Source organism: Erpetoichthys calabaricus, chromosome 9 (assembly GCF_900747795.2).
Source record: "Erpetoichthys calabaricus chromosome 9, fErpCal1.3, whole genome shotgun sequence".
In the NCBI taxonomy this organism is placed as follows: Eukaryota; Metazoa; Chordata; class Cladistia; order Polypteriformes; family Polypteridae; genus Erpetoichthys; species Erpetoichthys calabaricus.
In genome coordinates, this window is record NC_041402.2 from 3,266,944 (window position 1) to 3,288,285 (window position 21,342).

The 21,342-nt window shown below is 45.6% G+C and overlaps 1 protein-coding gene across 3 annotated transcripts in view; it reads left to right on the forward strand.

Annotated features, from left to right (window-relative positions):
- Positions 1-21,342, forward strand: part of LOC114657332 (retinoic acid receptor RXR-alpha-A) — a 385,485-nt gene that overhangs the window by 199,018 nt on the left and 165,125 nt on the right. The gene's annotated exons all lie outside the window — the stretch shown is intronic.

Below are 21,342 nucleotides of genomic sequence, written 5' to 3' on the forward strand. Positions count from 1 at the left end.
TCTGGAGGCAGCTGATAGGTACCGGCAGGCCAAGCAGAATGTGGCTTCGGTGGTTGCTGAGGCAAAAACTCGGGTGTGGGAGGAGTTTGGGGAGGCCATGGAGAACGACTTTCGAACGGCTTCGAGAAGATTCTGGTCCACCATCCGGCGTCTCAGGAGGGGGAAGCAGTGCAGTGTCAACATTGTATATGGTGGGGATGGTGCCCTGCTGACCTCGACTCGGGACGTAGTGGGTTGGTGGGGTGAGTACTTAGAAGACCTCCTCAATCCCACTAACATGCCTTCCAATGAGGACTGAGGTCACCGAGGTGGTCAAAAAACTCCTTGGTGGTAGGGATCCGGGGGTGGATGAGATACGCCCGGAGTTCCTCAAGGCTCTGGATGTTGTAGGGCTGTCTTGGTTGACACGTTTCTGCAACATCGCATGGACATCAGGGACAGTGCCTCTGGATTGGCAGACCGGGGTGGTGGTACTCCTGGGTGTGTTCCAACTACAGAGGGATCACACTCCTCAGCCTTCCTGTAAAAGTCTATTTGGGGGTCCTAGAGAGGAGGGTCCGTCGGATAGTCGAACCTCGGATTCAGGAAGAACAGTCACCGATTCTGTTCATAACTTTTGTGGACAGAATTTCTAGGCGCAGCCAGGGCGTTGAGGAGGTCCGGTTTGGTGGGCTCAGGATTGGGTCACTGCTTTTTGCAGATGATTTTGTCCTGTTTGCTTCATCCAGCTCTCTCTGGATCGGTTCGCAGCCGAGTGTGAAGCGGCTGGGATTGGAATCAGCACCTCCAAATCCGAGACCATGGTCCTCAGCCAGATAAGGGTAGAGTGCCCTCTCAGGGTTGGTAGCGAGATCCTGCCCCAAGTGGATGAGTTCAAGTATCTCGGAGTCTTGTTCACGAGTGAGGGAAGAATGGAGCGTGAGATCGACAGACAGATCAGTGCGGCGTCCACAGTAATGAGGGCTCTGCATCAGTCTGTCGTGGTGAAAAAGGAGCTGAGCCATAAGGCAAAGCTCTCAATTTACCAGTCGATCTATGCTCCTACCCTCACCTATGGTCATGAGCTATGGGTAGTGACCGAAAGAACGAGATCGCGAATACAAGCGGCTGAAATGAGTTTCCTCCGCAGGGTGTCTGGGCTCTCCCTTAAAGATAGGGTGAGAAGCTCAGTCATCTGGGAGGAGCTCAGAGTAGAGCATCGAGAGGAGTCAGATGAGGTGGCTCGGGCATCTGATCAGGATGCCTCCTGGACGCCTCCCTGGTGAGGTGTTCCAGGCACGTCCAACCGGGAGGAGGCCCCGGGGAAGACCCAGGACACGCTGGAGGGACTATGTCTCTCAGCTGGCCTGGGAACACCTCGGGATTCCCCCAGAAGAGCTAGAAGAAGTGGCCGGGGAGAGGGAAGTCTGGGCATCTCTGCTCAAGCTGCTGCCCCCGCGACCCGACCTCGGATAAGCGGAAGTGGATGGATGGATGGATGAGGGATCTAAAAGAACACAATAAAACTGTACTCCTGAGTGACCCGTCTCAGAGGCTGGGAGTCAATAAACTGGCTATCTCCATCCTGTCTCTGGTGGTCTTATGTGACAGGTACCCTGGAAAGGGGGTAGGGGTTCTTGATTATGAGGACCTGGAAGTTCTGTCACTCATCTTCTGGCCAATATTCCCCTGAAATGCAGAGAAACAAAAAAAACATGCTGTGTTAACAAGTGTGCCCCCTCTTGACCTGTGGTGGTATTACTTACCTGAGCACAGTCTTCAGGATGCCTTCTAACAGATATGAAAGGCACTATATATTAGAGAGATGTGAAAGGTACCAATCGATAGTTAGGAAAGGCACTATATAATATATTACTCTCTATAATGCATGCAGTCTTGTGCTAAAATCATTTCAAATCATTTTTCCCCTCTTCAAACAACACTCCATACCCCAGAATTCCAAAGCAAAAACAGGATCTTAGGAATTTTGGCAAATTTCTTAAACATGAACAACTGACATTTCCCATTGACAAAATGGCTCTGGTGGATTCCATTGTCTTGATCCACACTGAGATGTTTGGAGTCCACCCATGGTCACTTCACTTGACTGGACAGATTAGGAAAGGCACACACCTGCTTATAGGAGGTCCCACAGCTGACAATGGCCATTCCATGAGGTTGAAGGAATTGTGTCGAGGCAAGGCTGCAGCCATGAAGGTCCCCAAGATCACCTTGGCCTCCATAATTCTTAAATGGTGACAATGACTGTTCCAGGAGCTGGCTGGCCAGCCAAACATAGCATTCATGTGACAAGGGTCTTGGTAAGACCTTTGGGTAAGAACCATTTAGAGAATCTGTGTGGAGATGGGAGAACTTCCAGAAGGGCAGACACCCCTACAACACTCCACTGATGTGGGCTTCATGACAGGATGGCCAGACGCAAAACACTCTTCTCATGAAAGCCCACTTGGAGTTTGTAAAATGGCACCTGAGAGAAACGAGATTCTCTGGTCTGATAGTGTCATCTCTGGAGGAAACAAAGGCACCGCTCATCACCTGTGCAATGCCATTCCAGTGATGACACATGGAGGTGGCAGCATCAGGGACTGGGAGACTGGATGGGGTTGAGGGAAAGCTGACCAGAGCAAAGTCCAGAGATGTCCGTCATGAAGTCCTGCTTAGTCCTGCTTGGAACCTCTGACTTGGCTGAAGGGTCACAGGAATGGCTTGGGGACAACTCTGGGAGTGTCCTTGAAAGGGACCTGACAAAAGCCGTCCACCGAGGGTCTCCATCCAACCTGACGGAACTTGAGAGAAACTGAGGAGAAGAATGGCAGAAAATCCCCCAAATCCAAGTGCGAGACTTCAGGCTGGAATGGCAGCCAAAGTGACGAGTAAAGGCTCGGAATGCGGAATGAGATGTTTCAGTTGTATTGTTTTTAATAATTTCACAAAAATTCTTCAAATTCTGTTTTCGCTTTGTCATTCCGGGGTGTGGAGTTTTGTTTAATGAGGGAAAAAATTGAATGGAAACGATTTTAGCACAAGGCGGTGACAGAGCAGAATGTGTGAAGGGTCTGAAGACTTTGTGAAGGCGCTATAAATGTATTTAAGTGTGTGTGTGTGTAGGACCACGGCAGGTATGCGTCTTGTCACATTCACTTCAGTATCGTGTGTGTAATGAAGGCCAGCCGTGTGTCCCTGTAAGCCCTCAGCTTAACTGTCTCCATTCCTTCAGTGTTGAGCCAACATATTAATAAACTAAACCACGTCTGCTTGTTCACATGGAAAAACGAAAAAAAAGCAAAGACAGTCCGTAGTCTGCTCCTCATGTCACACCAGGCTGGCCGTCCTCACCCTTCAGCCCCTTCCTTCACCCCATTTAGTGACTTGCCATTGATATGGGTGGCAGGACTTGTTTAGGGTGACCCAACGTGTGCCCACATCCTGTTCGTGATCTGTCAGGCTGTCCTCCGAATTGCCAGGAGCTGTCCTTGGATCATTAGTGTCTGTCCACGTCCTTGGGGGGTTTGGAATTACAGGCGCTCAGAGGCCAGCTGCTCGGCGGGATATCGTTTACTTGTCCAGCTGCCTCTGTCACCGAGTGGGGACGTTCAGCTGTGAGGCCAGCATCACTGTATGTGGGAATTGTCATCTCAGCAGAACAGAAGCCCGGTTTTCCGTTTCCAGGTAGCTTTTGATCGTGTGAAAGATGAGCCCGACGTCGCCGAGCCTTGCAGCCCCTTAGCATTGTGGGGTCTCCAGACAGACACGCAGATTTGGAGGGGACGAGTTGTTTGGGGGAACAGCTTGGACAAAAGAAAATGAAGAAATACGACGGCAAATAATAAAAAAATGACATGTGAGCACGAAAAAGTAAATGTGTCACCAAGGGGGCTTGATCTCTTTCGTTTATATTGTGCTCCCTTTACTCATCCCTCTTTCTTTCTTTCTTTCTTTCTTTCTTTCTTTCTTTCTTTCTTTCTTTCTTTCTTTGCTCCATTTACTGATTGTTTGTTTCATTTTCTGTTTGTTTGTTTGTTTCTTTCTTTCTTTTTTCTTTCTTTTTGTTTGTTTGTTTGTTTCTTTGCTCCCTTTACTCATCCCCCTTCATTTTCTTTCTTTCTTTCTTTCTTTCTTTCTTTCTTTCTTTCTTTCTTTCTTTCTTTCTTTCTTTGCTCCCTTTACTTATCCCCCTTCATTTTCTATCTTTCTTTCTTTCTTTACTCATCCCCCTTTCATTTTCTTTATTTCTTTCTTTGCTCCATTTACTTATCCCCCTTCATTTTCTGTTTGTTTGTTTGTTTGTTTGTTTGTTTGTTTGTTTGTTTGTTTCTTTCTTTCTTTCTTTCTTTCTTTCTTTCTTTCTTTCTTTCTTTTTGTTTGTTTGTTTCTTTCTTTGCTCCCTTTACTCATCCCCCTTCATTTTCTTTCTTTCTTTCTTTCTTTCTTTCTTTCTTTCTTTCTTTCTTTCTTTCTTTCTTTCTTTCTTTCCTTTACTCACCCCTTCTCTTTCTTTCTTTTTTGTTTCTCTGTTTCTTTCTTTCTTTCTTTCCTCCCTTTACTCATCCCCCTTCATTTTCTTTCTTTTTTTACTCGTCCCCCTTTCATTTTCTTTCTTTCTTTCTTTCTTTCTTTCTTTCTTTCTTTGCTCCCTTTACTTATCCCCATTCATTTTCTTTTTCTTTCTTTCTTTCTTTCTTTCTTTCTTTCTTTCTTTCTTTCTTTCTTTCTTTCAGTGATACTGCAATCCTTGTAGTAATAAATTGAGGACATGTGTGTGGTAAGAAAACACAGAAGTCTCGACAACATTGTGAACAAAACAGACACCAAGACAAGACAAGACATGAAGAGATGCCCCTTTAAATGCCCTTAAAAGGAATTTAAAAGCACCATAATCACAGAAAAATAGTCAACAGTTAGCCAGGCTCAGTGAGGCTGCCTTAATATCTGTCCACTTTGTTTGCCGGGTCACTTCAGAGGGTCACTTCAGTACAATCCGCTCCACTGCAAACTTGGCATTGGCATTGATGAGTTGGGTTGTACTGTCAGTTCCTTCTTGCTTTGTGGGTGGAGCCCCAGGAGGTGGAGCCAGGCTGACATCACGACTCCTGGGCCCGCCCCCTCCCCTCCATTGGATGCTAACAATGACACAGTGGAGCCCCATTGTCTTGAGGGGTCTCCACATACTTTTTGGCCGTGCAGCGCACACGTTGTAAGTTGATAGTCGCCATCATTCAGGATGTTCATAAGAACTGTGATCATTTACTTTGTGAGGTAGAAGCACAGCAGCATCACAGATGTCATCTATCTAAAGGTGTGATTCTGTTTAAATGCGCAAAGGCTAAATGTTTTTTGATTTGTCATTTGTCACCCTCTCATAGCGGTCCATAGAGGGCTGACAAAGGATAAAAGATCACGTCGTCTTTGTAATGGGCATGGCAGTTGGCGCGCGCGTATCCTGCCTGCTTTAAGGAAGCAGAAGGGCATCATGTTACCAGGACTGGTCAGCACGCGACTACAGGAAAGGACAAGTTGGTGACCAGTGGCCTCAAAACACCACATGCCAAGCGAATATCGAAATGTCATCAGGGGCAGACGTGGAAGAAGGTGTTTGATTAAACGAATCCAAACAGGTGGTTCACCTTGGCACCCGAGTAGCAGTTTCTGAGGTGGCCAGCGGGGCAAACCAAACAAATGCATTTCATTAGATGGCACAGAAGCTGCTGGCCTTTCTTCAGATTTGGATATAGAAGCCAATGTATGCATATGGCAGCCCCCCCCCCCCCCCCCCCCCCCCCCAAGTCTAATGAAGACCATCGTGGATGCTGCTGTTTTACCTCACTGCTCCCGAGACCTGGGGGCAACTCCCCAACTGGTCAGCATTTGTGTGCCAATAACATGTGCAACCCGCACCCACCTTCCAGTAATCCAGTGCCCCCCACATAAAAGTGCCCCCCCATAACCCCCACACAAAATCCCTAATGTTTCTTTTGTGCCGTGACTGTCTGGGCTCAGATCTTTATGAGGGTGCCCCATGACGCTGTGCCCAGTGCCCAGTGTGACCCTGCAATCCTGCAATGGACTTCAGGATTCTGAAAACTAAATGAATGAATGAATTAATGAATATTCATTTACTGGCCTCATTGAGATGCAGGGTGTTGGCCAGTCCCAGCAGTGAAATGTTAAAAGGGGCTGAACTATGCAAATGAAGTAGCAGCTCTCTTTTTTTTTAATAGTTACATTCATTTTGAAAAGTTTTCCGACCCCCACCTTGACTGCTCATTAGGTACAGGTGGGTTTTTGGGGGGAAGCTGGTGGGGGGGGGGTACTGGGTATCAAGAGCGTGTTCTGCGAGGATACGAGGGGTGGGGGAGCAGGTGTTATTTTTAAATCTGCTAGTAGGATTATGGCACACCTAGTGCCAACTATGGACACATCTGAAGTGAGGAGTAGTTTGAACCCAAGTCACTGACCGGACACTCTGAGACCACCCAGTGTGCTGAGCAGACTCCATGCCGGCACCTCTGGACCTGTAAAGGCTCATCTGCCACGTGTCTATGAAAAGGGGGCAGTGGGAACTCGAGTAGATGTAGGACTCTGCCAGCCCAGTGCCTCTAGCTGGTGGGCACACATGGAATTGGGCCCATCACGGTCACAGTCTGTTGAGCTGTGGCGCTGCTATGGGCTGCAGTGTGTTGAACCTGAAGTCCCCTTCTGGGCCACTTTGTTCTTCGCTAATGGCCGTTTTATTGAACGCTTTTGGAATTTTTCCCAAGGTCCTGTTGAAATGGCGAGGGGGGCTGGGAGAATGTCGGTCTGAGAATCGGGGGCACACTGGGAAGTCGGTGGAAATTTTAACGACTCTGAGAACAGAGCTCCTTCACATCGGGTCACTTTTGTTTTCTTTTGCTCGTGGACTTGAAGGACTGCGCGTCAGGGTGGGCAGCTCAATAAAACGTGACGTCCTGATTTACGGCCCCCGCCTTTTTTTTTTTTTTTTTTTTACATTTCACAAGGGCTCTGGAGGTAGTGAAGTGGCGGCACAGATGCGGTTTTAATTGGCAGGTTTTAGTGGGGCGGCCAAGGACTTTTTAGAATGCCAGTGTGTTGTGTCCAGCTGCACGGGGTGGGGGGACGGCCATTTGAAGGGAACTCCTCTGTGACTCTCACAGCTTTATCGATTTGTGCTAAACGTGGAGAGGGAGGACAAAGCTGGAGGTCCCGTCGAGCTCTTTACGGCAGGAGCACCTGTGGGTTATATAGCGCCTTTCACGACTATTTACTTTGTTTAACAGTTTTCATTTAAAGAGTGCCTTTTATAGCAATACATTTTGTATAGCACCTTTCATTTATATAGCGCCTTTCATGATGTTTCATTTTCTCTAATACCTTGAATTTATATAGTGCCTTACATGACCATTTATTTCGTAAGTTTATTTTATATATACTTTCATTTGTGTAATGCATTTTGTGGCAATTAATGTTGTATATCACCTTTCATTTATATAGTGCCTTTCACAACAATTCATTTTGTCTAATATTTTCATTTATGTAGTGTCTGTCATGACAATTTATATTGTATTCTAATTTTCTAGACATCTTTCATTTATACAGTATAAGGCTTTTATAACAAAACATCTTGCATGGCACCTTTAATTTATATAGTGCCTTTCATGTCAATTTGCTTTGTGTAACACCATTCGTTTATATAGTGCCTTTAATGTCAATTCATTTGGTTTAACACTTTTCACTTATATAGGGTGGTCCAGATCTAATTATGCAATTTTCATTACGCTATAACTTATTAAGTTTATTACATAGAAAATCACCCAAAAAATCCCAGACAATCGAGAAGTGTGTGAACTAACGACATTAAGAATCGTCTTCACGCCGAACTGAAATCGTCCCTGCATAAATCAAAGTCATCCAGACGATCTGGATTTCATTTGTACATACCTTTTAATACCTTTAATTTTAATTTTTTAATACTTTTTAATTATACGGAGACTTTTATGAACATTTCCTTTGTATAACACCTTTCACTTATATAGCGCCTTTCATGGCAATTTGCTTTGTCTAACACCATTCATTTCTACAGTGCCTTTAATGTCATTTCATTTTGTGAAACAACTTTCACTTATATAGTGTCTTTCATGACAATTTAATTTGTACATACCTTTTAATTATATACAGAATTTCATGGACATTTCTTTTATATAGCGACGTTCGTTTATATAGTGCCTTTCATGACAATTCATTTTACCGGTGTCTTTCATGATAATTTATGCAGTGTTCTTATTTTCTAGACACCTTTCATCTATATAGTGCCTTTCGTGACGATTCATTTTATCTAACACTTTCATTTGTGTATAGTGTCTTCCGTGATAATTTATATTGTATTCTTATTTTCTAGATATCTTTCATGACACTTTAATATGTACAGTATATACCTTTTAATTATACAGCGCCTTTCATGGACATTTCCTTAGTATAACACCTCTCATTTATATAGTGTCTTTCATGCTAATTTATGTGGTGTTCTTATTTTGTAGACACCTTTCATTTATATAGTGCCTTTCGTGTCTGTCACCTTTCAGTCATATGGCACCTATCATGACAATTCTCTCTCTCTCGTGTCCAAAGCCCTGCTGGCTCCCCTCAGGTGTCCAGTATGCTCCAGGACTCTCCTGCACTTGTCTCTGGTGGGTGGTGGGAGTGGCGGGTTCAATGCCCTCACTCAAGCTTGAACTGGCATTGTGCAGTTAGAGATGATGATGGTTGTGTCACCGTCACTGAGCCTGTGAGCTGTTGTGCTTCATCCCAGCTTGCCCACTTCCTAAAAGCAGCTTCTGCGGTCCGGCAGCCTCTTCTCGTTCTTGCTGAGCACTCGGGAAATTTGTCACAGTTTTGGTGGCTTTGTGTCTAACTCTGTACTGACACGTGGCCAAAGGGAATATGTATATAGTGCCTTTCTATAATGAAGCCCAGGCATCCTTCATTGTATATGACACTTATCTACTGTGAAGCCTCTTCTTTGTATACTGAACATTGAATGGCATTCTTTGTATATAGTGCCTTTCCATAGTGAACACTGCATGATGTTTATTGTACAGAGCACCTATAGGGAGCAGCCTTAATTGTATATAGAGCTTTCCTTAAGTGAACTCTGAACTGCCTTCATATATAACACCTTACCCCAAATAGCATACATCATATATAGCGCCTTGCTATGTTAAACCCAAAACAGCCTTTGCTGTATATGGCACCTTTCTCTGTTGATTCCCAAACAGCCTTCCATTCATATAGTGCCTTTCTTTAGTGAGCCCTAAACAGACTTTATTGTATAGGGCACCTTTCAATAGCAAACACTCGACAGCATCAATTGTATATATAGCGCCCTTCTTTAGCAAACCCCAGGCACCCAGACTAATCAACACATATTGTATATAGTGCCTTTCTATAGTGAACCTCAGGTGCTTCTTTATATATACTGAACACTGAACAGCATTCTTTGTATCAAGTGCCTTCCCTATATATATATATATATATATATATATAGTGTATATAACACTTCCTATAGTGAACCCCAGCCAGCCTTCATTGTATATGACGCCTTCACACAGTGGAGACTAATCAAAATTTATTGTATATAGTGCCTTTCTATAGTGAACCCCAGGCCGCCTTCTACATGTACTGAACGAAGAACAGCATTCTTTGTATCAAGTGCCTTCCCTATATATATATAGTGTATATAGCACTTCCTATAGTGAACCCTATACAGCCTTCATTGTATATAGTGCCTTTCTTTCATGAAATCCAAACCAGCCTCTATTGTGTTTAGCTTCATTCCATAGCCAACACTGAACAGTCTTCATATATAGTGCCTTTGTATAGTAAACCCTATACAGCTTTCTTTGTATATATAGCGCCTTGCTTTAGAGAGCCCTGCGAGTCCTCTATTGTTTATAGCACCTTTCAGTAGCAAACACTGCATATACAGTATATAGTGTCTTTCTTTAATGGGCCTTCATTGTATATAGCGCCTTCACACAGTGGAGCCTAATCAACATTTATTGTATATAGTGCCTTTCTATAGTGAACCCCAGGCCACCTTCTATATGTACTGAATGCAGAAGAGCATTCTTTGTATCAAGTGCCTTCCCTATATATATATATATATAGTTTATATAGCACTTCCTATAGTGAACCCTTTACAGCCTTCATTGTATATAGTGCCTTTCTTTAATGAAATCCAAACAGCCTCTATTGCGTTTAGCTTCATTCCATAGCCAACACTGAACAGTCTTCATATATAGTGCCTTTGTATAGTAAACCCTATACAGCCTTCTTTGTATATAGCGCCTTACATTAGCGAGCCCTGCAAGTCCTCTATTGTTTATAGCACCTTTCAGTAGCAAACACTGCATATACAGTATATAGTGTCTTTCTTTAACGGGCCCCTAGTAGACATCACTTTATATAGCAGCCTTCCATAGTGAGCTCTGAGCAGTCTATTGTATATAGCGCCTTTCTTTAGTGAAGCCAAATTGTATTTTCTATATTGATTACTTTATCCTATACAGCGCCTTTCTATAGAATGCCACCCTGGACACCACACAAGTTCACTACAGTGTGGCGGCCCGCAGATGATGTGAACCAGCACCCTTGTGGTGCCCAGTCCAGAGCCCATGTCACTTGGCCACGCTGCCCGCCTGCTCGTCTGTCAGTCACATGTTGTGATTTCTCTTATCTAGTGAGGCTCATTAATGGTAGCCCACCAGCCCCACGCTGTACCCAGCCTGACCTGGTTTGGCATAGGTGGTCAAGTTGGACTTCACGGAGTTGAAGTGGAGGTCACCGGGGGGGTTGCTGTTGTCAAAGCTCTGCCTGACTGCTGTCACTCGGCTGCCGCTCTCTCAGCCACTGTGACGCTGCGGCCACTCACTTCTCCATTAGTTTGGTCCCAAAGTGTTACTGAAACCAGCCAAGCGCACCTCCTCCATGCGCCTCCTTCACCTCAGCGGGGCGTCCCACTGAGAACGAACACAAATGACACCCCAACCTGCCGCCCTCCCCCTGTCCACCACTTCCTCCGTGGTCACATCTCCGACTTTCGGTGCATTTCAGTCACACCACCAGGTTGCACTGCCTGCCCAGGCACTCAGGGACATCAGAAAGGCCAACCTCAGGCCTTGTCCCCCTATTAGACCACCAGGCTTCACTGCCACCCTGCCTGTCACCTCCAGAAGTGGCTGTCGTGGTAGGAGTGCCACCGTCCAGGGCTAATATGATCTGTCAGTTACATTTTCAGGACCCCCAGTTACATGACCAAGGCACACTGAGGCCCTGACCTTCATTTAGACCACCGGGTGGCGCCCTCACTGCCCCAACTGGAATGGACACCAGCAGTACATCAGGCGTCTCAGGGCTGCACTCTGTAATTGGCTACAGTGGTAGGATGATCACCATCCAGAGGATGTGGTGGCACTGCTCATGTCATCAGTCAGTGACATCGTTAGACCACACTCCTATGCCAGGACACACTGAGGCCCGAACTGTCATTTGGACCACCGGGCTCCCATGTGACCTTGACTGTCATCTCCTTAAATGGCTACAGTGGTAGGATGACCACCATCCAGAGCATGAGGTGGCACTGCTTATGTCATCAGTCAGTGACATCGTTAGGCCACACTCCTACTCCAGGACACACTGAGGCCCGAACTGTCATTTGGACCACTGGGCTCCCATGTGACCTTGACTGTCAACTCCTTAAATGGCTACAGTGGTAGGATGACCACCATCCAGAGCATGAGGTGGCACTGCTTATGTCATCAGTCAGTGACATCGTTAGGCCACACTCCTACTCCAGGACACACTGAGGCCCGAACTGTCATTTAGGCCACTGGGCTGCACTGCGACCCTGTATGTCCACTCCACAATATTGAGAAGATCACCAGTCAGAGAAGATGGTGGCCAGAACTTATCTCATCTGTCTGTGACATCGATAGGCCACACACCAACGCCAGGACACACTGAGGCCCGAACCTTCACTTGGGCCACCAGGCTCCACTGTGAGCCTGGCAGCACCATGGACATCTGAATATTGCAGCGCTACATCAGGCCTCACTGGGCTGCCCTCTGTAATTGGCTACAGTGGTAGGATGACCACCATCCAGAGGATGTGGTGGCACTGCTTATGTCATCTGTCAGTGTGTCAGTGACATCATTAGGATACACTCCTACACCAGGACACACTGAGGCCCAAACTGTCATTTAGGCCACTGGGCTGCACTGTGACCCTGTCTGTCCACTCCACAATATTGAGAAGACCACCGGTCAGAGAATATGGTGGTCAGGACTTATCTCATCTGTCTGTTGCACTGCTACATCAGGCCCTCATTTACAAGAGAAGGACACACTGAGGCCCAGGCCTTCATTTAAAGCACCAGGCTCTACTACAGTGAGGATCACAGACCCCTCACAAGGCTGTCTCCATGATCATGAACTGGCAGTGCCAGTCTTTGCAGCTCCCCTAGTTCAGTAATGCCAGTGTGCCCTTTGCCCAGATCAGAGTGCACAGTCTCCAGGGTTCAGGGATCTGCTCAGACTTACAGGTGGTATTTACTCATCATAGTCACCTCATGCCTTCTTTATTTAACCAGGTGCCACCGCCCCTGCCTAAGAGCATGTCGCCCACCGCCACGCTGCCGAGTGTCGTCATCTGTAATGCTGCTCTATAGGAAAAAAAAAAAACCTGAGGTTGTTCAAAAGTTATGATGTGGAAACCTAGAAGGTGGGAAGGCACCTGTGGCACAGCTGTCTGTCACCTCCAGAGCGGTGAGTGAGTCACCGTGGGCACCCGTCTAGACATGAAGCATGGCCAGCAGCGCTGAGGTTCCCAGAGGTGACAAGTAAACCTTAAAATTCATTGGCATGTCTCACCAGGGCCGCCCAGCTTTCATTCTCGCCTTTTTATTTTTGGCTTACTTTTGCTTTGCCCGTCCTCCGCTTGGCACCTATAACCAGCCAGGAAGTGGAAACAAGTGAAGTCAGCCTCACTGGGGGCTGCTGGCAGAGCACAGGAAACAGAAACCGCATTCTGCAAGTTACCACCACGACGTCCGGCGCACTCTGATAGTTAGACGTTCATTTTATAGCGCCTTGATGGTATGCAAAAAAATGTGAACACAGTATGCAAAGATAATCAGATAGGAGGAGGACGATGAACTCTGACTGAGTAATTAAATGGCACAAGAGGGGCTGATAATCGATAGCTGGCACACCCCACCCTGGCCCTGCCATCCTCTCTTGTTAGTTTCACTTACTGTTGGTCATTTTTCCTCCTCCTTCCTTGGTTTCAAGAATGGATGCCAAGCTGGCATTGTGTGGGCACAAGTGAACGCTAGTCAGTTTGGTCAGCTTTCTTTATTCGAGCTGATTGATTGATAATCTTCACCCATTTCACAGCTCCCCCTGGTCCCTCATAATCTGTGCTTGGTGATAGTTTAACGGTAGTATTGGACTGGCATTTTCACCATGGCACCCATATTAATGCCAGAATATGCATCAGAAGAGAAAGGCGCTATATTAAACCACAGGTTTCCAGTTTCTTGACCCTAAGTGAGTCACAACACCTGTCGAATAGTGAATCTGATGGGACACTCACGTGGAGTAAGGCGCTATATGAAAACCATGGGGTCACCAGTTCAGACCTCAGCGTTTGGGGGTGGGGGCGCTATATATAATTACAATTAACTGAAATAATAAAAGAACATAATTACAGGCTGAGTCTCCAGTGGAGACACGAGAGGGGACTGCAGAGAGCGAAGCATGGAGGGTCTCGACATAAAACAGTGAATTTGAAGTTTGAGAACGTCGAGGGGGACGTTTGGTTACTGATTTAGGATCTCAAGGGGTGACATTTCAGAAAACGTGCAAGACCTGAGCTGTACCTTTGGGCTTATTTATCCATTTCTCTACGTGTGTTTGACATTCCTTTACACAACAAAATAACAGCTTCTGAATAAAAAATACTGAGTTTAACTAACTCTATTTAAACCACTAATCAAACTGGTGCTTTTCAGTGATGGTGACAAACTGGTTATGATCTTATCAAGGCAGCTCCACAGCTATATAATATACATCATATTTAAATTAATGAAATGAATTGAATTACTTAATATAATCACAACAGTCCATGAAACTGAAGTATAACAGTTACCTTTTAACATTTACCCATAATTCCTGTTTTCTGGATCTTAACTAATGTATGCAAATCAACCTGTCCGTCAATGCGAGACTTCAGAGAGATCCTCCTGCTGGGAGATGAACTGTGAGGAGCTGCTTTAGTGTGCCAAGTGTGAGTCTCCTGGATGGTGGTGCAGGGGTCCCGAGGCCACGAGACCACCCAAAATTTCCCCCTGGGATTAATAAAGTATCTATCTATCTATCTATCTATCTATCTATCTATCTATCTATCTATCTATCTATCTATCTATCTATCTATCTATCTATCTAAACCCCCCCCCCCCCCCCCCAACAATTAGTCCTCATGATTTTCAGGCGTCACGTGGAAAAATTTAATGATGATGATAGTCATGTGGACTTCTGACCTTTGATCCATCAATGTCCGGACTGCCTGATGCCCTGATCAGGTGGTAGGGGCACAGACTGGCACCACAGAAAACTGGAAAAAGAACAGCAGAGAAAGTAGGGGTTAGTATGGAGTGTGGAGATATGATAAAAATGATAAATCAATGCATATACAGAATAAGGTGAAGCCACGAGAGAGCCATGATAACACAACGGGTCTTCAGCAGTCCACCATATCAGCCTGGCGACATTCTATCGGTAAACTCGTATTCCAGATTTGAGGTGCATCACAGCAGAAGGCCACCCGCCTCACCACTTCTCTAAAGTTTATTAGCTCTTGGAATTCTAATCAGACCCTCATTTGAAGATCTAAGGGTACGACTTGGAGTGTAAGGTGACAGGCGAGGGATGGAGTCAGATGAGTGAAGGCTTTGTGAACCACCAGCAGGATTTTAAAGTCTGTTCTAAATGGCACAGGTAACCAGTGTAGCGACGCTAGGACTGGTGTGATGGGCTCAGATTTTCTTCTCCTAGTTAAGATTCTGGCAACTTCTCTCGTTGTAACTGGGTGGTCCTGACATGAGTGCGTTATAGTAATCCAGTCGAGTAAAAAACAAACGCGTCAAGTTATAAGGGGTCCGACTTTTGTTATATTTCTTAAGTGAAAAACGGCTGTCCCAGTGATCTGATTAATATGGGATTTTAAAATTCAGGTCAAATTCTTTACCTCCGTCTCGACTTTTAAGTTTATTTCTAACACCCTCTGTGAGAATATATGACTCCAGACAAGAGAAATAGGTTTTGGGGCAGCCACCCGTCTAATGTATCCTGGCTGCAAAAGGTTAAGATGGAAAGATGTTCTTGAGGCAAGATGGCGGTCTTAAAGGTGCTAACGGGAAGTGACATCATCCATGGTGCCGGAAGTGACGTCATCTATGGCGCCTGAACCCTGTGGGATTTCCCATGGATGGTCTCCAAGAGGTCGAGAGAGACAATCAGGGCACCCTGCCTCCCCCTGGTCTAGCGTGGACCTGCTGTCATTTAGGCCCTTCAGTTGTCTCCAAAGCCACATCTGTGTGACACCTCATTATATTCATTTTTGACAATCACTAATAATTCTGTTTTCTCCTTATTTAGTCTCATGGCCGTCTTAATTCATTGGGCACACTGGGGGGCCCCATTGGCATAGGAGGCCCCATGCCAATCTCTGTATGTTGTAGAGGTGCACTGCTTTGACCCGGGGTGGTCTATAATGCCAGTAAGTTGACCCTGTTTAGTTTGAGAAGATGACTCCTCATCCACTCAGAAACACAAGTAAGACATTGGGGGTGTCAGTGGACCAAGAGAGTCGGGGTCCTCAGGCGCCATTGATAAATACAGTTGTGGGTGTTGTTGGCATGACTACGGTGGCACACGTTACACCTTGATATCATTTGGATGAAGTCGGCCAGTAGCAATGCATTCAGGAGCCCAGAGCTGCAGTTCTAATTGCCATTCTGCTCATGTAATTTCATTGTGTCATGTCTTTGTTTTCCGCTCAATGGAGGATTATAACTATCATTATTGTCAGTCAGTCAGTCAGTCAGCCAGTCAGTCAGTCATTGTCCAACCCGCCAAATCCTAACACAGGGTCACAGGGGTCTGCTGGAGCCAATCCCAGCCAACACAGGGTGCAAGGCAGGAACAAACCCCGGGCAGGGCGCCAGTTCACCACAGGGCACACCCACACACACACTAGGGATAATTTAGGATCGCCAGTGCACCTAACCTCCATGTCTGTGGACTGTGGGAGAAAACCCACGCGGGGAGAACATGCAGACTCCACACAGGAAGGACCTGGGAAGTGAACCCAACCTGTACTGCAAGGCAGCAGCGCTACCCACTGCGCCACCGTGCTGCCCCTATCATTATTGTGTAATTGTCAAACTGTTTATGACAAGAAAATTAAACTTAAACAACAAACCTACATCTGATAAAAATAACAAAACCAGAAAGTTCCACACCGAGAGAGGGAGGGAGCCTCTGAGAAGATGAGTATGGCGCCCCTTGGGGTTTGGATGACCTCGTCTCGGTCGTTAAAACCAAACATCGCTAGTATATGAAAAGTTGTTATGGAGTCCCAGTGTTAGTAAGTCAGTCAGGGTGGGCTCCCGGTAGCCCCCCCCACTGCTGGCCTGCACTCACACTGCACTTCACGTTCTGCACCCGGGCGCGCTTCCGTCATGATCATGTGACTTCGTGTATAGCTAAAACAAGATCCAAGCACCGAGTGACAGCGGGCATGACTTATTTTGTGGTGATCGGGATGGCACTCTGCCCTCTGACGGATTTTTTGAGTGTTTGGATGTTAATCGTGTTGCATGTCCGACAAGATTTTTTTATGGTGACAAATGACGTTAAGGGAGGAATTTGCAGCTTTTCTTCCATCCATCCATTATCCAGCCTGCTATATCCTAACACAGGGTCACAGGGGTCTGCTGCAGCCAATCCCAGCCCACACATTAGGGACAATGTAGGACCATCAATGCACCAAACCTGCATGTCTTTGGACTGCGGGAGGAAACCCAAACAGACACGGGAAGCGAACCCAGGTCTCCATACTGTGAGGCAGCAGCGCTACCACTGTGCCACCGTGCTGCCTGTTGCAGTTTTTCTTGCCAACTACAATTCACGTTTTTTGTGTAAGGTGAGAATAAAAACCCATTTTCAACTCATAAGATACTGAATGAAATGAGAATGGCACTCTCTGACTTGTCGCCTCACGTCAGCTTTCCGTGCTTGGGCACATTTAGCGATCACACTGTTTTCCTGAATACTGCTGAACCGTGCCCGGGCACGCCTCTTCAAAGTGGGCCAGGGCACAGTGTGGTTGGCCTGGCACAGAGCGATCACACATAGTCAAACGAACGAGGCTTTGCAGGGTTACACGCAGACAAACGTGCTTGGGGCATGGAAAAAAAAATTAAAAAAAAGACCACCCTAGGTGACTGGCTATTTCACCCGAATGGTAGAGCCAGCCCTGGTATGTGGTGGCCCGCTCATCCGCTCCGCCATCTTGAGTCCTGCTCATCACAACAGCTGTGATGGCCCGCAAGGAGCGCGTCTGAGGTTTGTGCCACCTGTCGATGTCCCCGTCTGCGTCCAGCTGATTCTCGCCAGGCTGAGCCCACAAGGTGCCCTCGTGTCCCGGCGTTTCATGAGCTTTACTTATAGACACGCAGTCCGCACGCTGAGGTACAAAACCCCAAGGGCCTGAAGGCCGCGTGACGGAAATACGTCTGTTAGTGTAATTTGATGGCATTTCCACCCTGACTGACAATTTACGTGGTACCTTTTAATAACATTTGGGAGAGATTTGCGCTGACTTCCAAGAAAATAAAGTCAAAAGTGATGCAGGGTCCTGAAATGTCACATACTGTGCATACTGAACTCGACTTACTGTAACTGGACACCTCACCTCACAAAAGGAATACAACACTGCGACAAAGGCGGCGAGTGTGAAAACGTCAGTAGGAACAGCAGACCTACAACATGGAAAACAGCCAGCAATGGGAAAGTGGGGCAAGGCAGAGGACGGGGACCCCCGACACATTAAGGGGGAAAATCGTTAACAAGGAAAATGAGGGGGGGGGGGGGTGGATAGTCTGATCAGGAAGAGTAAAATGAAAGTTGCAGGAAAGGGGGAACCCCCACCTCATTATAGCAAAATATTCTAAAGGCCTGAAATAATAAGAAGGGGGGGGGGGGGTACACTACCTGAATATAATAATCAATTTACAGCACTGCAGTCTAATGAATTAAAGTCGTAAGAAAGCCCCCCCCCCCCCCTCATTACAGCAAAATATTAACAAGGATTAAACAAGAGAAGTGAAATGTTCAGAAGGGGGGCACATCACCTGACTAGAAAGGGTAAAATAATAACATTAAAAAAACAGGGACACCCCCTCCCCATTAATGTAAAATATTCTAAAGACCTGAAAAAATAAGAAGGGGGGGGGTACACTACCTGAATATAATAATGAAGTTACAGCACAGCAGTCTAATGATTAAAGTCATAAGAAAGGGCCCCCCCTCCTCGTCATTTTCGCAAAATGTTAACAAGGATATAACAGTACAAGTAAAACTGTGAGAAGGTGGGGGGGCCACGTCACATAATTAGAATGAATGACTCACCCCGGTAAAATACTAAGAAAGGGGGCTCCCCCTCCTCATTACAGCAAAATGTTAACAAGGATATAACAAGAGAGTAAAATTGTAAGAAGGTGGGGGGGGGGGGGGGCAACGTCACATGATTAGAATAAATAACTCACCCCGGTAAAACACTAAAAAAAGGGGGCACCGCTTCTTATTATAGTAAAATATTAACAGGAATTAAACAAGAGGAGTGAAAGGGGGGCACATCGCCTGACTATCCATCCATTATCCATTATCCAACCCACTATATCTTGACTACAGGGTCACGGGGGTGTGCTGGAGCCAATTGCCTGACTAGAAAGGGTAAAATGTAAACATTTAAAAAAAAGGGACCCCCCCCCCCATTATAGGAAAATATTTTAAAGACCTGAAATAATAAGAAGGGTGGCGCACTACCTGATTGGACTTTGATATTAAATAGAAATCATTAGAAATGGCTCCCCTCCTCAAAATATGAGAACACATGTGATTTAGGCAGCTAAATGTTGAGAATGGAGGTACGAGACTCGACTTTAATAACACGGACACAAGAGTTTAACTCGGCCAGAATACTTCATGATTATAAGACCATCCATCCATCCATCCATTATCCAACCCGCTATATCCTAACTACAGGGTCATGGGGGTCTGCTGGAGCCAATCCCAGCCAGCACAGGGCGCAAGGCAGGAAACAAACCCCGGGCAGGGCACCAGCCCACCGCAGGGTTGTAAGACCATATGAATACAAATATACAGTAAGTCAACGAGTAAAGCATTAAGAACAGGGACCTCATTATATTAGCAAGAATAATGCTGAGAAAGGGGGCACACTGCATGGGCAAGACTAGAACTCCACCTTTAAAGATAAGTTAAAAAGGGGGGCATCCCACCTCATAAGAGTCAAATCAGTGAGGGTGTGTGGTAATTAGAGAGTGTGGGCAGGGTGGAGTGGCTAGAGAAGAGTGTCAGGAGTGATTTGTGACAGATGGATATCAGCAAGAGTGACAGTGAAGATCTACAGGACGGTAGTGAGACCAGCTATGTTATCTGGGTTGGACATGGTGGCACAGGAGACAGAGCTGGAGGTTAAGATGCTAAGATTTGCATTGGGTGTGATGAGGATGGACAGGATTAGAAATGAGGACATTAGAGGGTCAGCTCAAAGTCAGAGAGGTGAGATGGCGTTGGTCTGGACATGTGCAGAGGAGAGACGAGGGGTATAATGAGAGAAGGGTACTGAGGATAGAGCTGTCAGGCAAGAGGAGAAGAGGAAGGCCTAAGAGGAGGTGATGACAGAGGACATGCAGGTGATGGGAGTGACAGAGCAAGGTGACAAGGACAGGAAGAGATGGAAGATGATGATCAGCTGTGGCAACCCCTAATGGGAACAGCCAAAAGAAGATGAAGTAAAATATTAAGAAAGGAGACACCCCTCCTCATTATAGTAAAATATAAATGAGGATGAAGAAAGATAAGGAAAATGCTGAAATGGTGGGGTGTACTAGATAGATAGATGGATAGATAGAGTGAAAGGCACTATATAATAGATAGATAGATAGATAGATAGATAGATAGATAGATAGATAGATAGATAGATAGATAGATAGATAGATAGAGTGAAAGGCACTATATAATAGATAGATAGATAGATAGATAGATAGATAGATAGATAGATAGATAGATAGATAGATAGATAGATAGATAGATTAAAAGGCACTATATAATAGATAGATAGATAGATAGATAGATAGATAGATAGATAGATAGATAGAGTAAAAGGCACTATATAATAGATAGATAGATAGATAGATAGATAGATAGATAGATAGATAGATAGATAGATAGATAGATAGATAGAACTTTATTTGTCTAATGGGAAAATTTGTCCTCCTCGTTGCCTGGTAATGTGTAGAGTGGTATGCGTTCACCACATTGCCAAACTCATGGCCTACTCTGACGATCAAATCAGACGGAGGCTGGGCACCTGAGCACAGAAATAGCGAAACTGTAAATGAAAGCTCTCGAGGGAGGAGCACTTCAAAGCTTGGCAACTGGCATGAATGTGGTGGTGGTGGCTTGAGTTTCCTGCCGTGAAGCGCAGAGTTGCATCTTGATAGCTCAGGTCATCGCTGGGTTTCTTCACGTAAAGGACTCGTGGCAGGAATGGGGGAGATAAAAATACGCCAAGTCGCCTTGGTTGTGTAATCGTGGTCACCTGACCAAGCATGAAGTGCCCGCTGAATGAAGATTTTATTGTTTTTTTCTTTGTGTTTTTCTGCTAATCCTCTGCTTATCACGGATGTCAAACAAGACTGTCACCCTGTAAATACCAAACCTTCAAGAGCAACAAAAGAAAGGTGAGAGCAAAGAAAGGGACATGCGGTGTGTTTTCATGTGGAAAAAGTGTGTGGGAGTAAAGTGAACTTTGAGGATGAGCAGGCAGGAGTAGGGATTCTTTCTTTCTTTCTTTCTTTCTTTCTTTCTTTCTTTCTTTCTTTCTTTCTTTCTTTAACCTGGTTATTTATTCATTCATTCATTAACTAGTGGATGGATTGAATAACTGAATAACTAACTTTTTTGCTTTGTTTGTTTGTT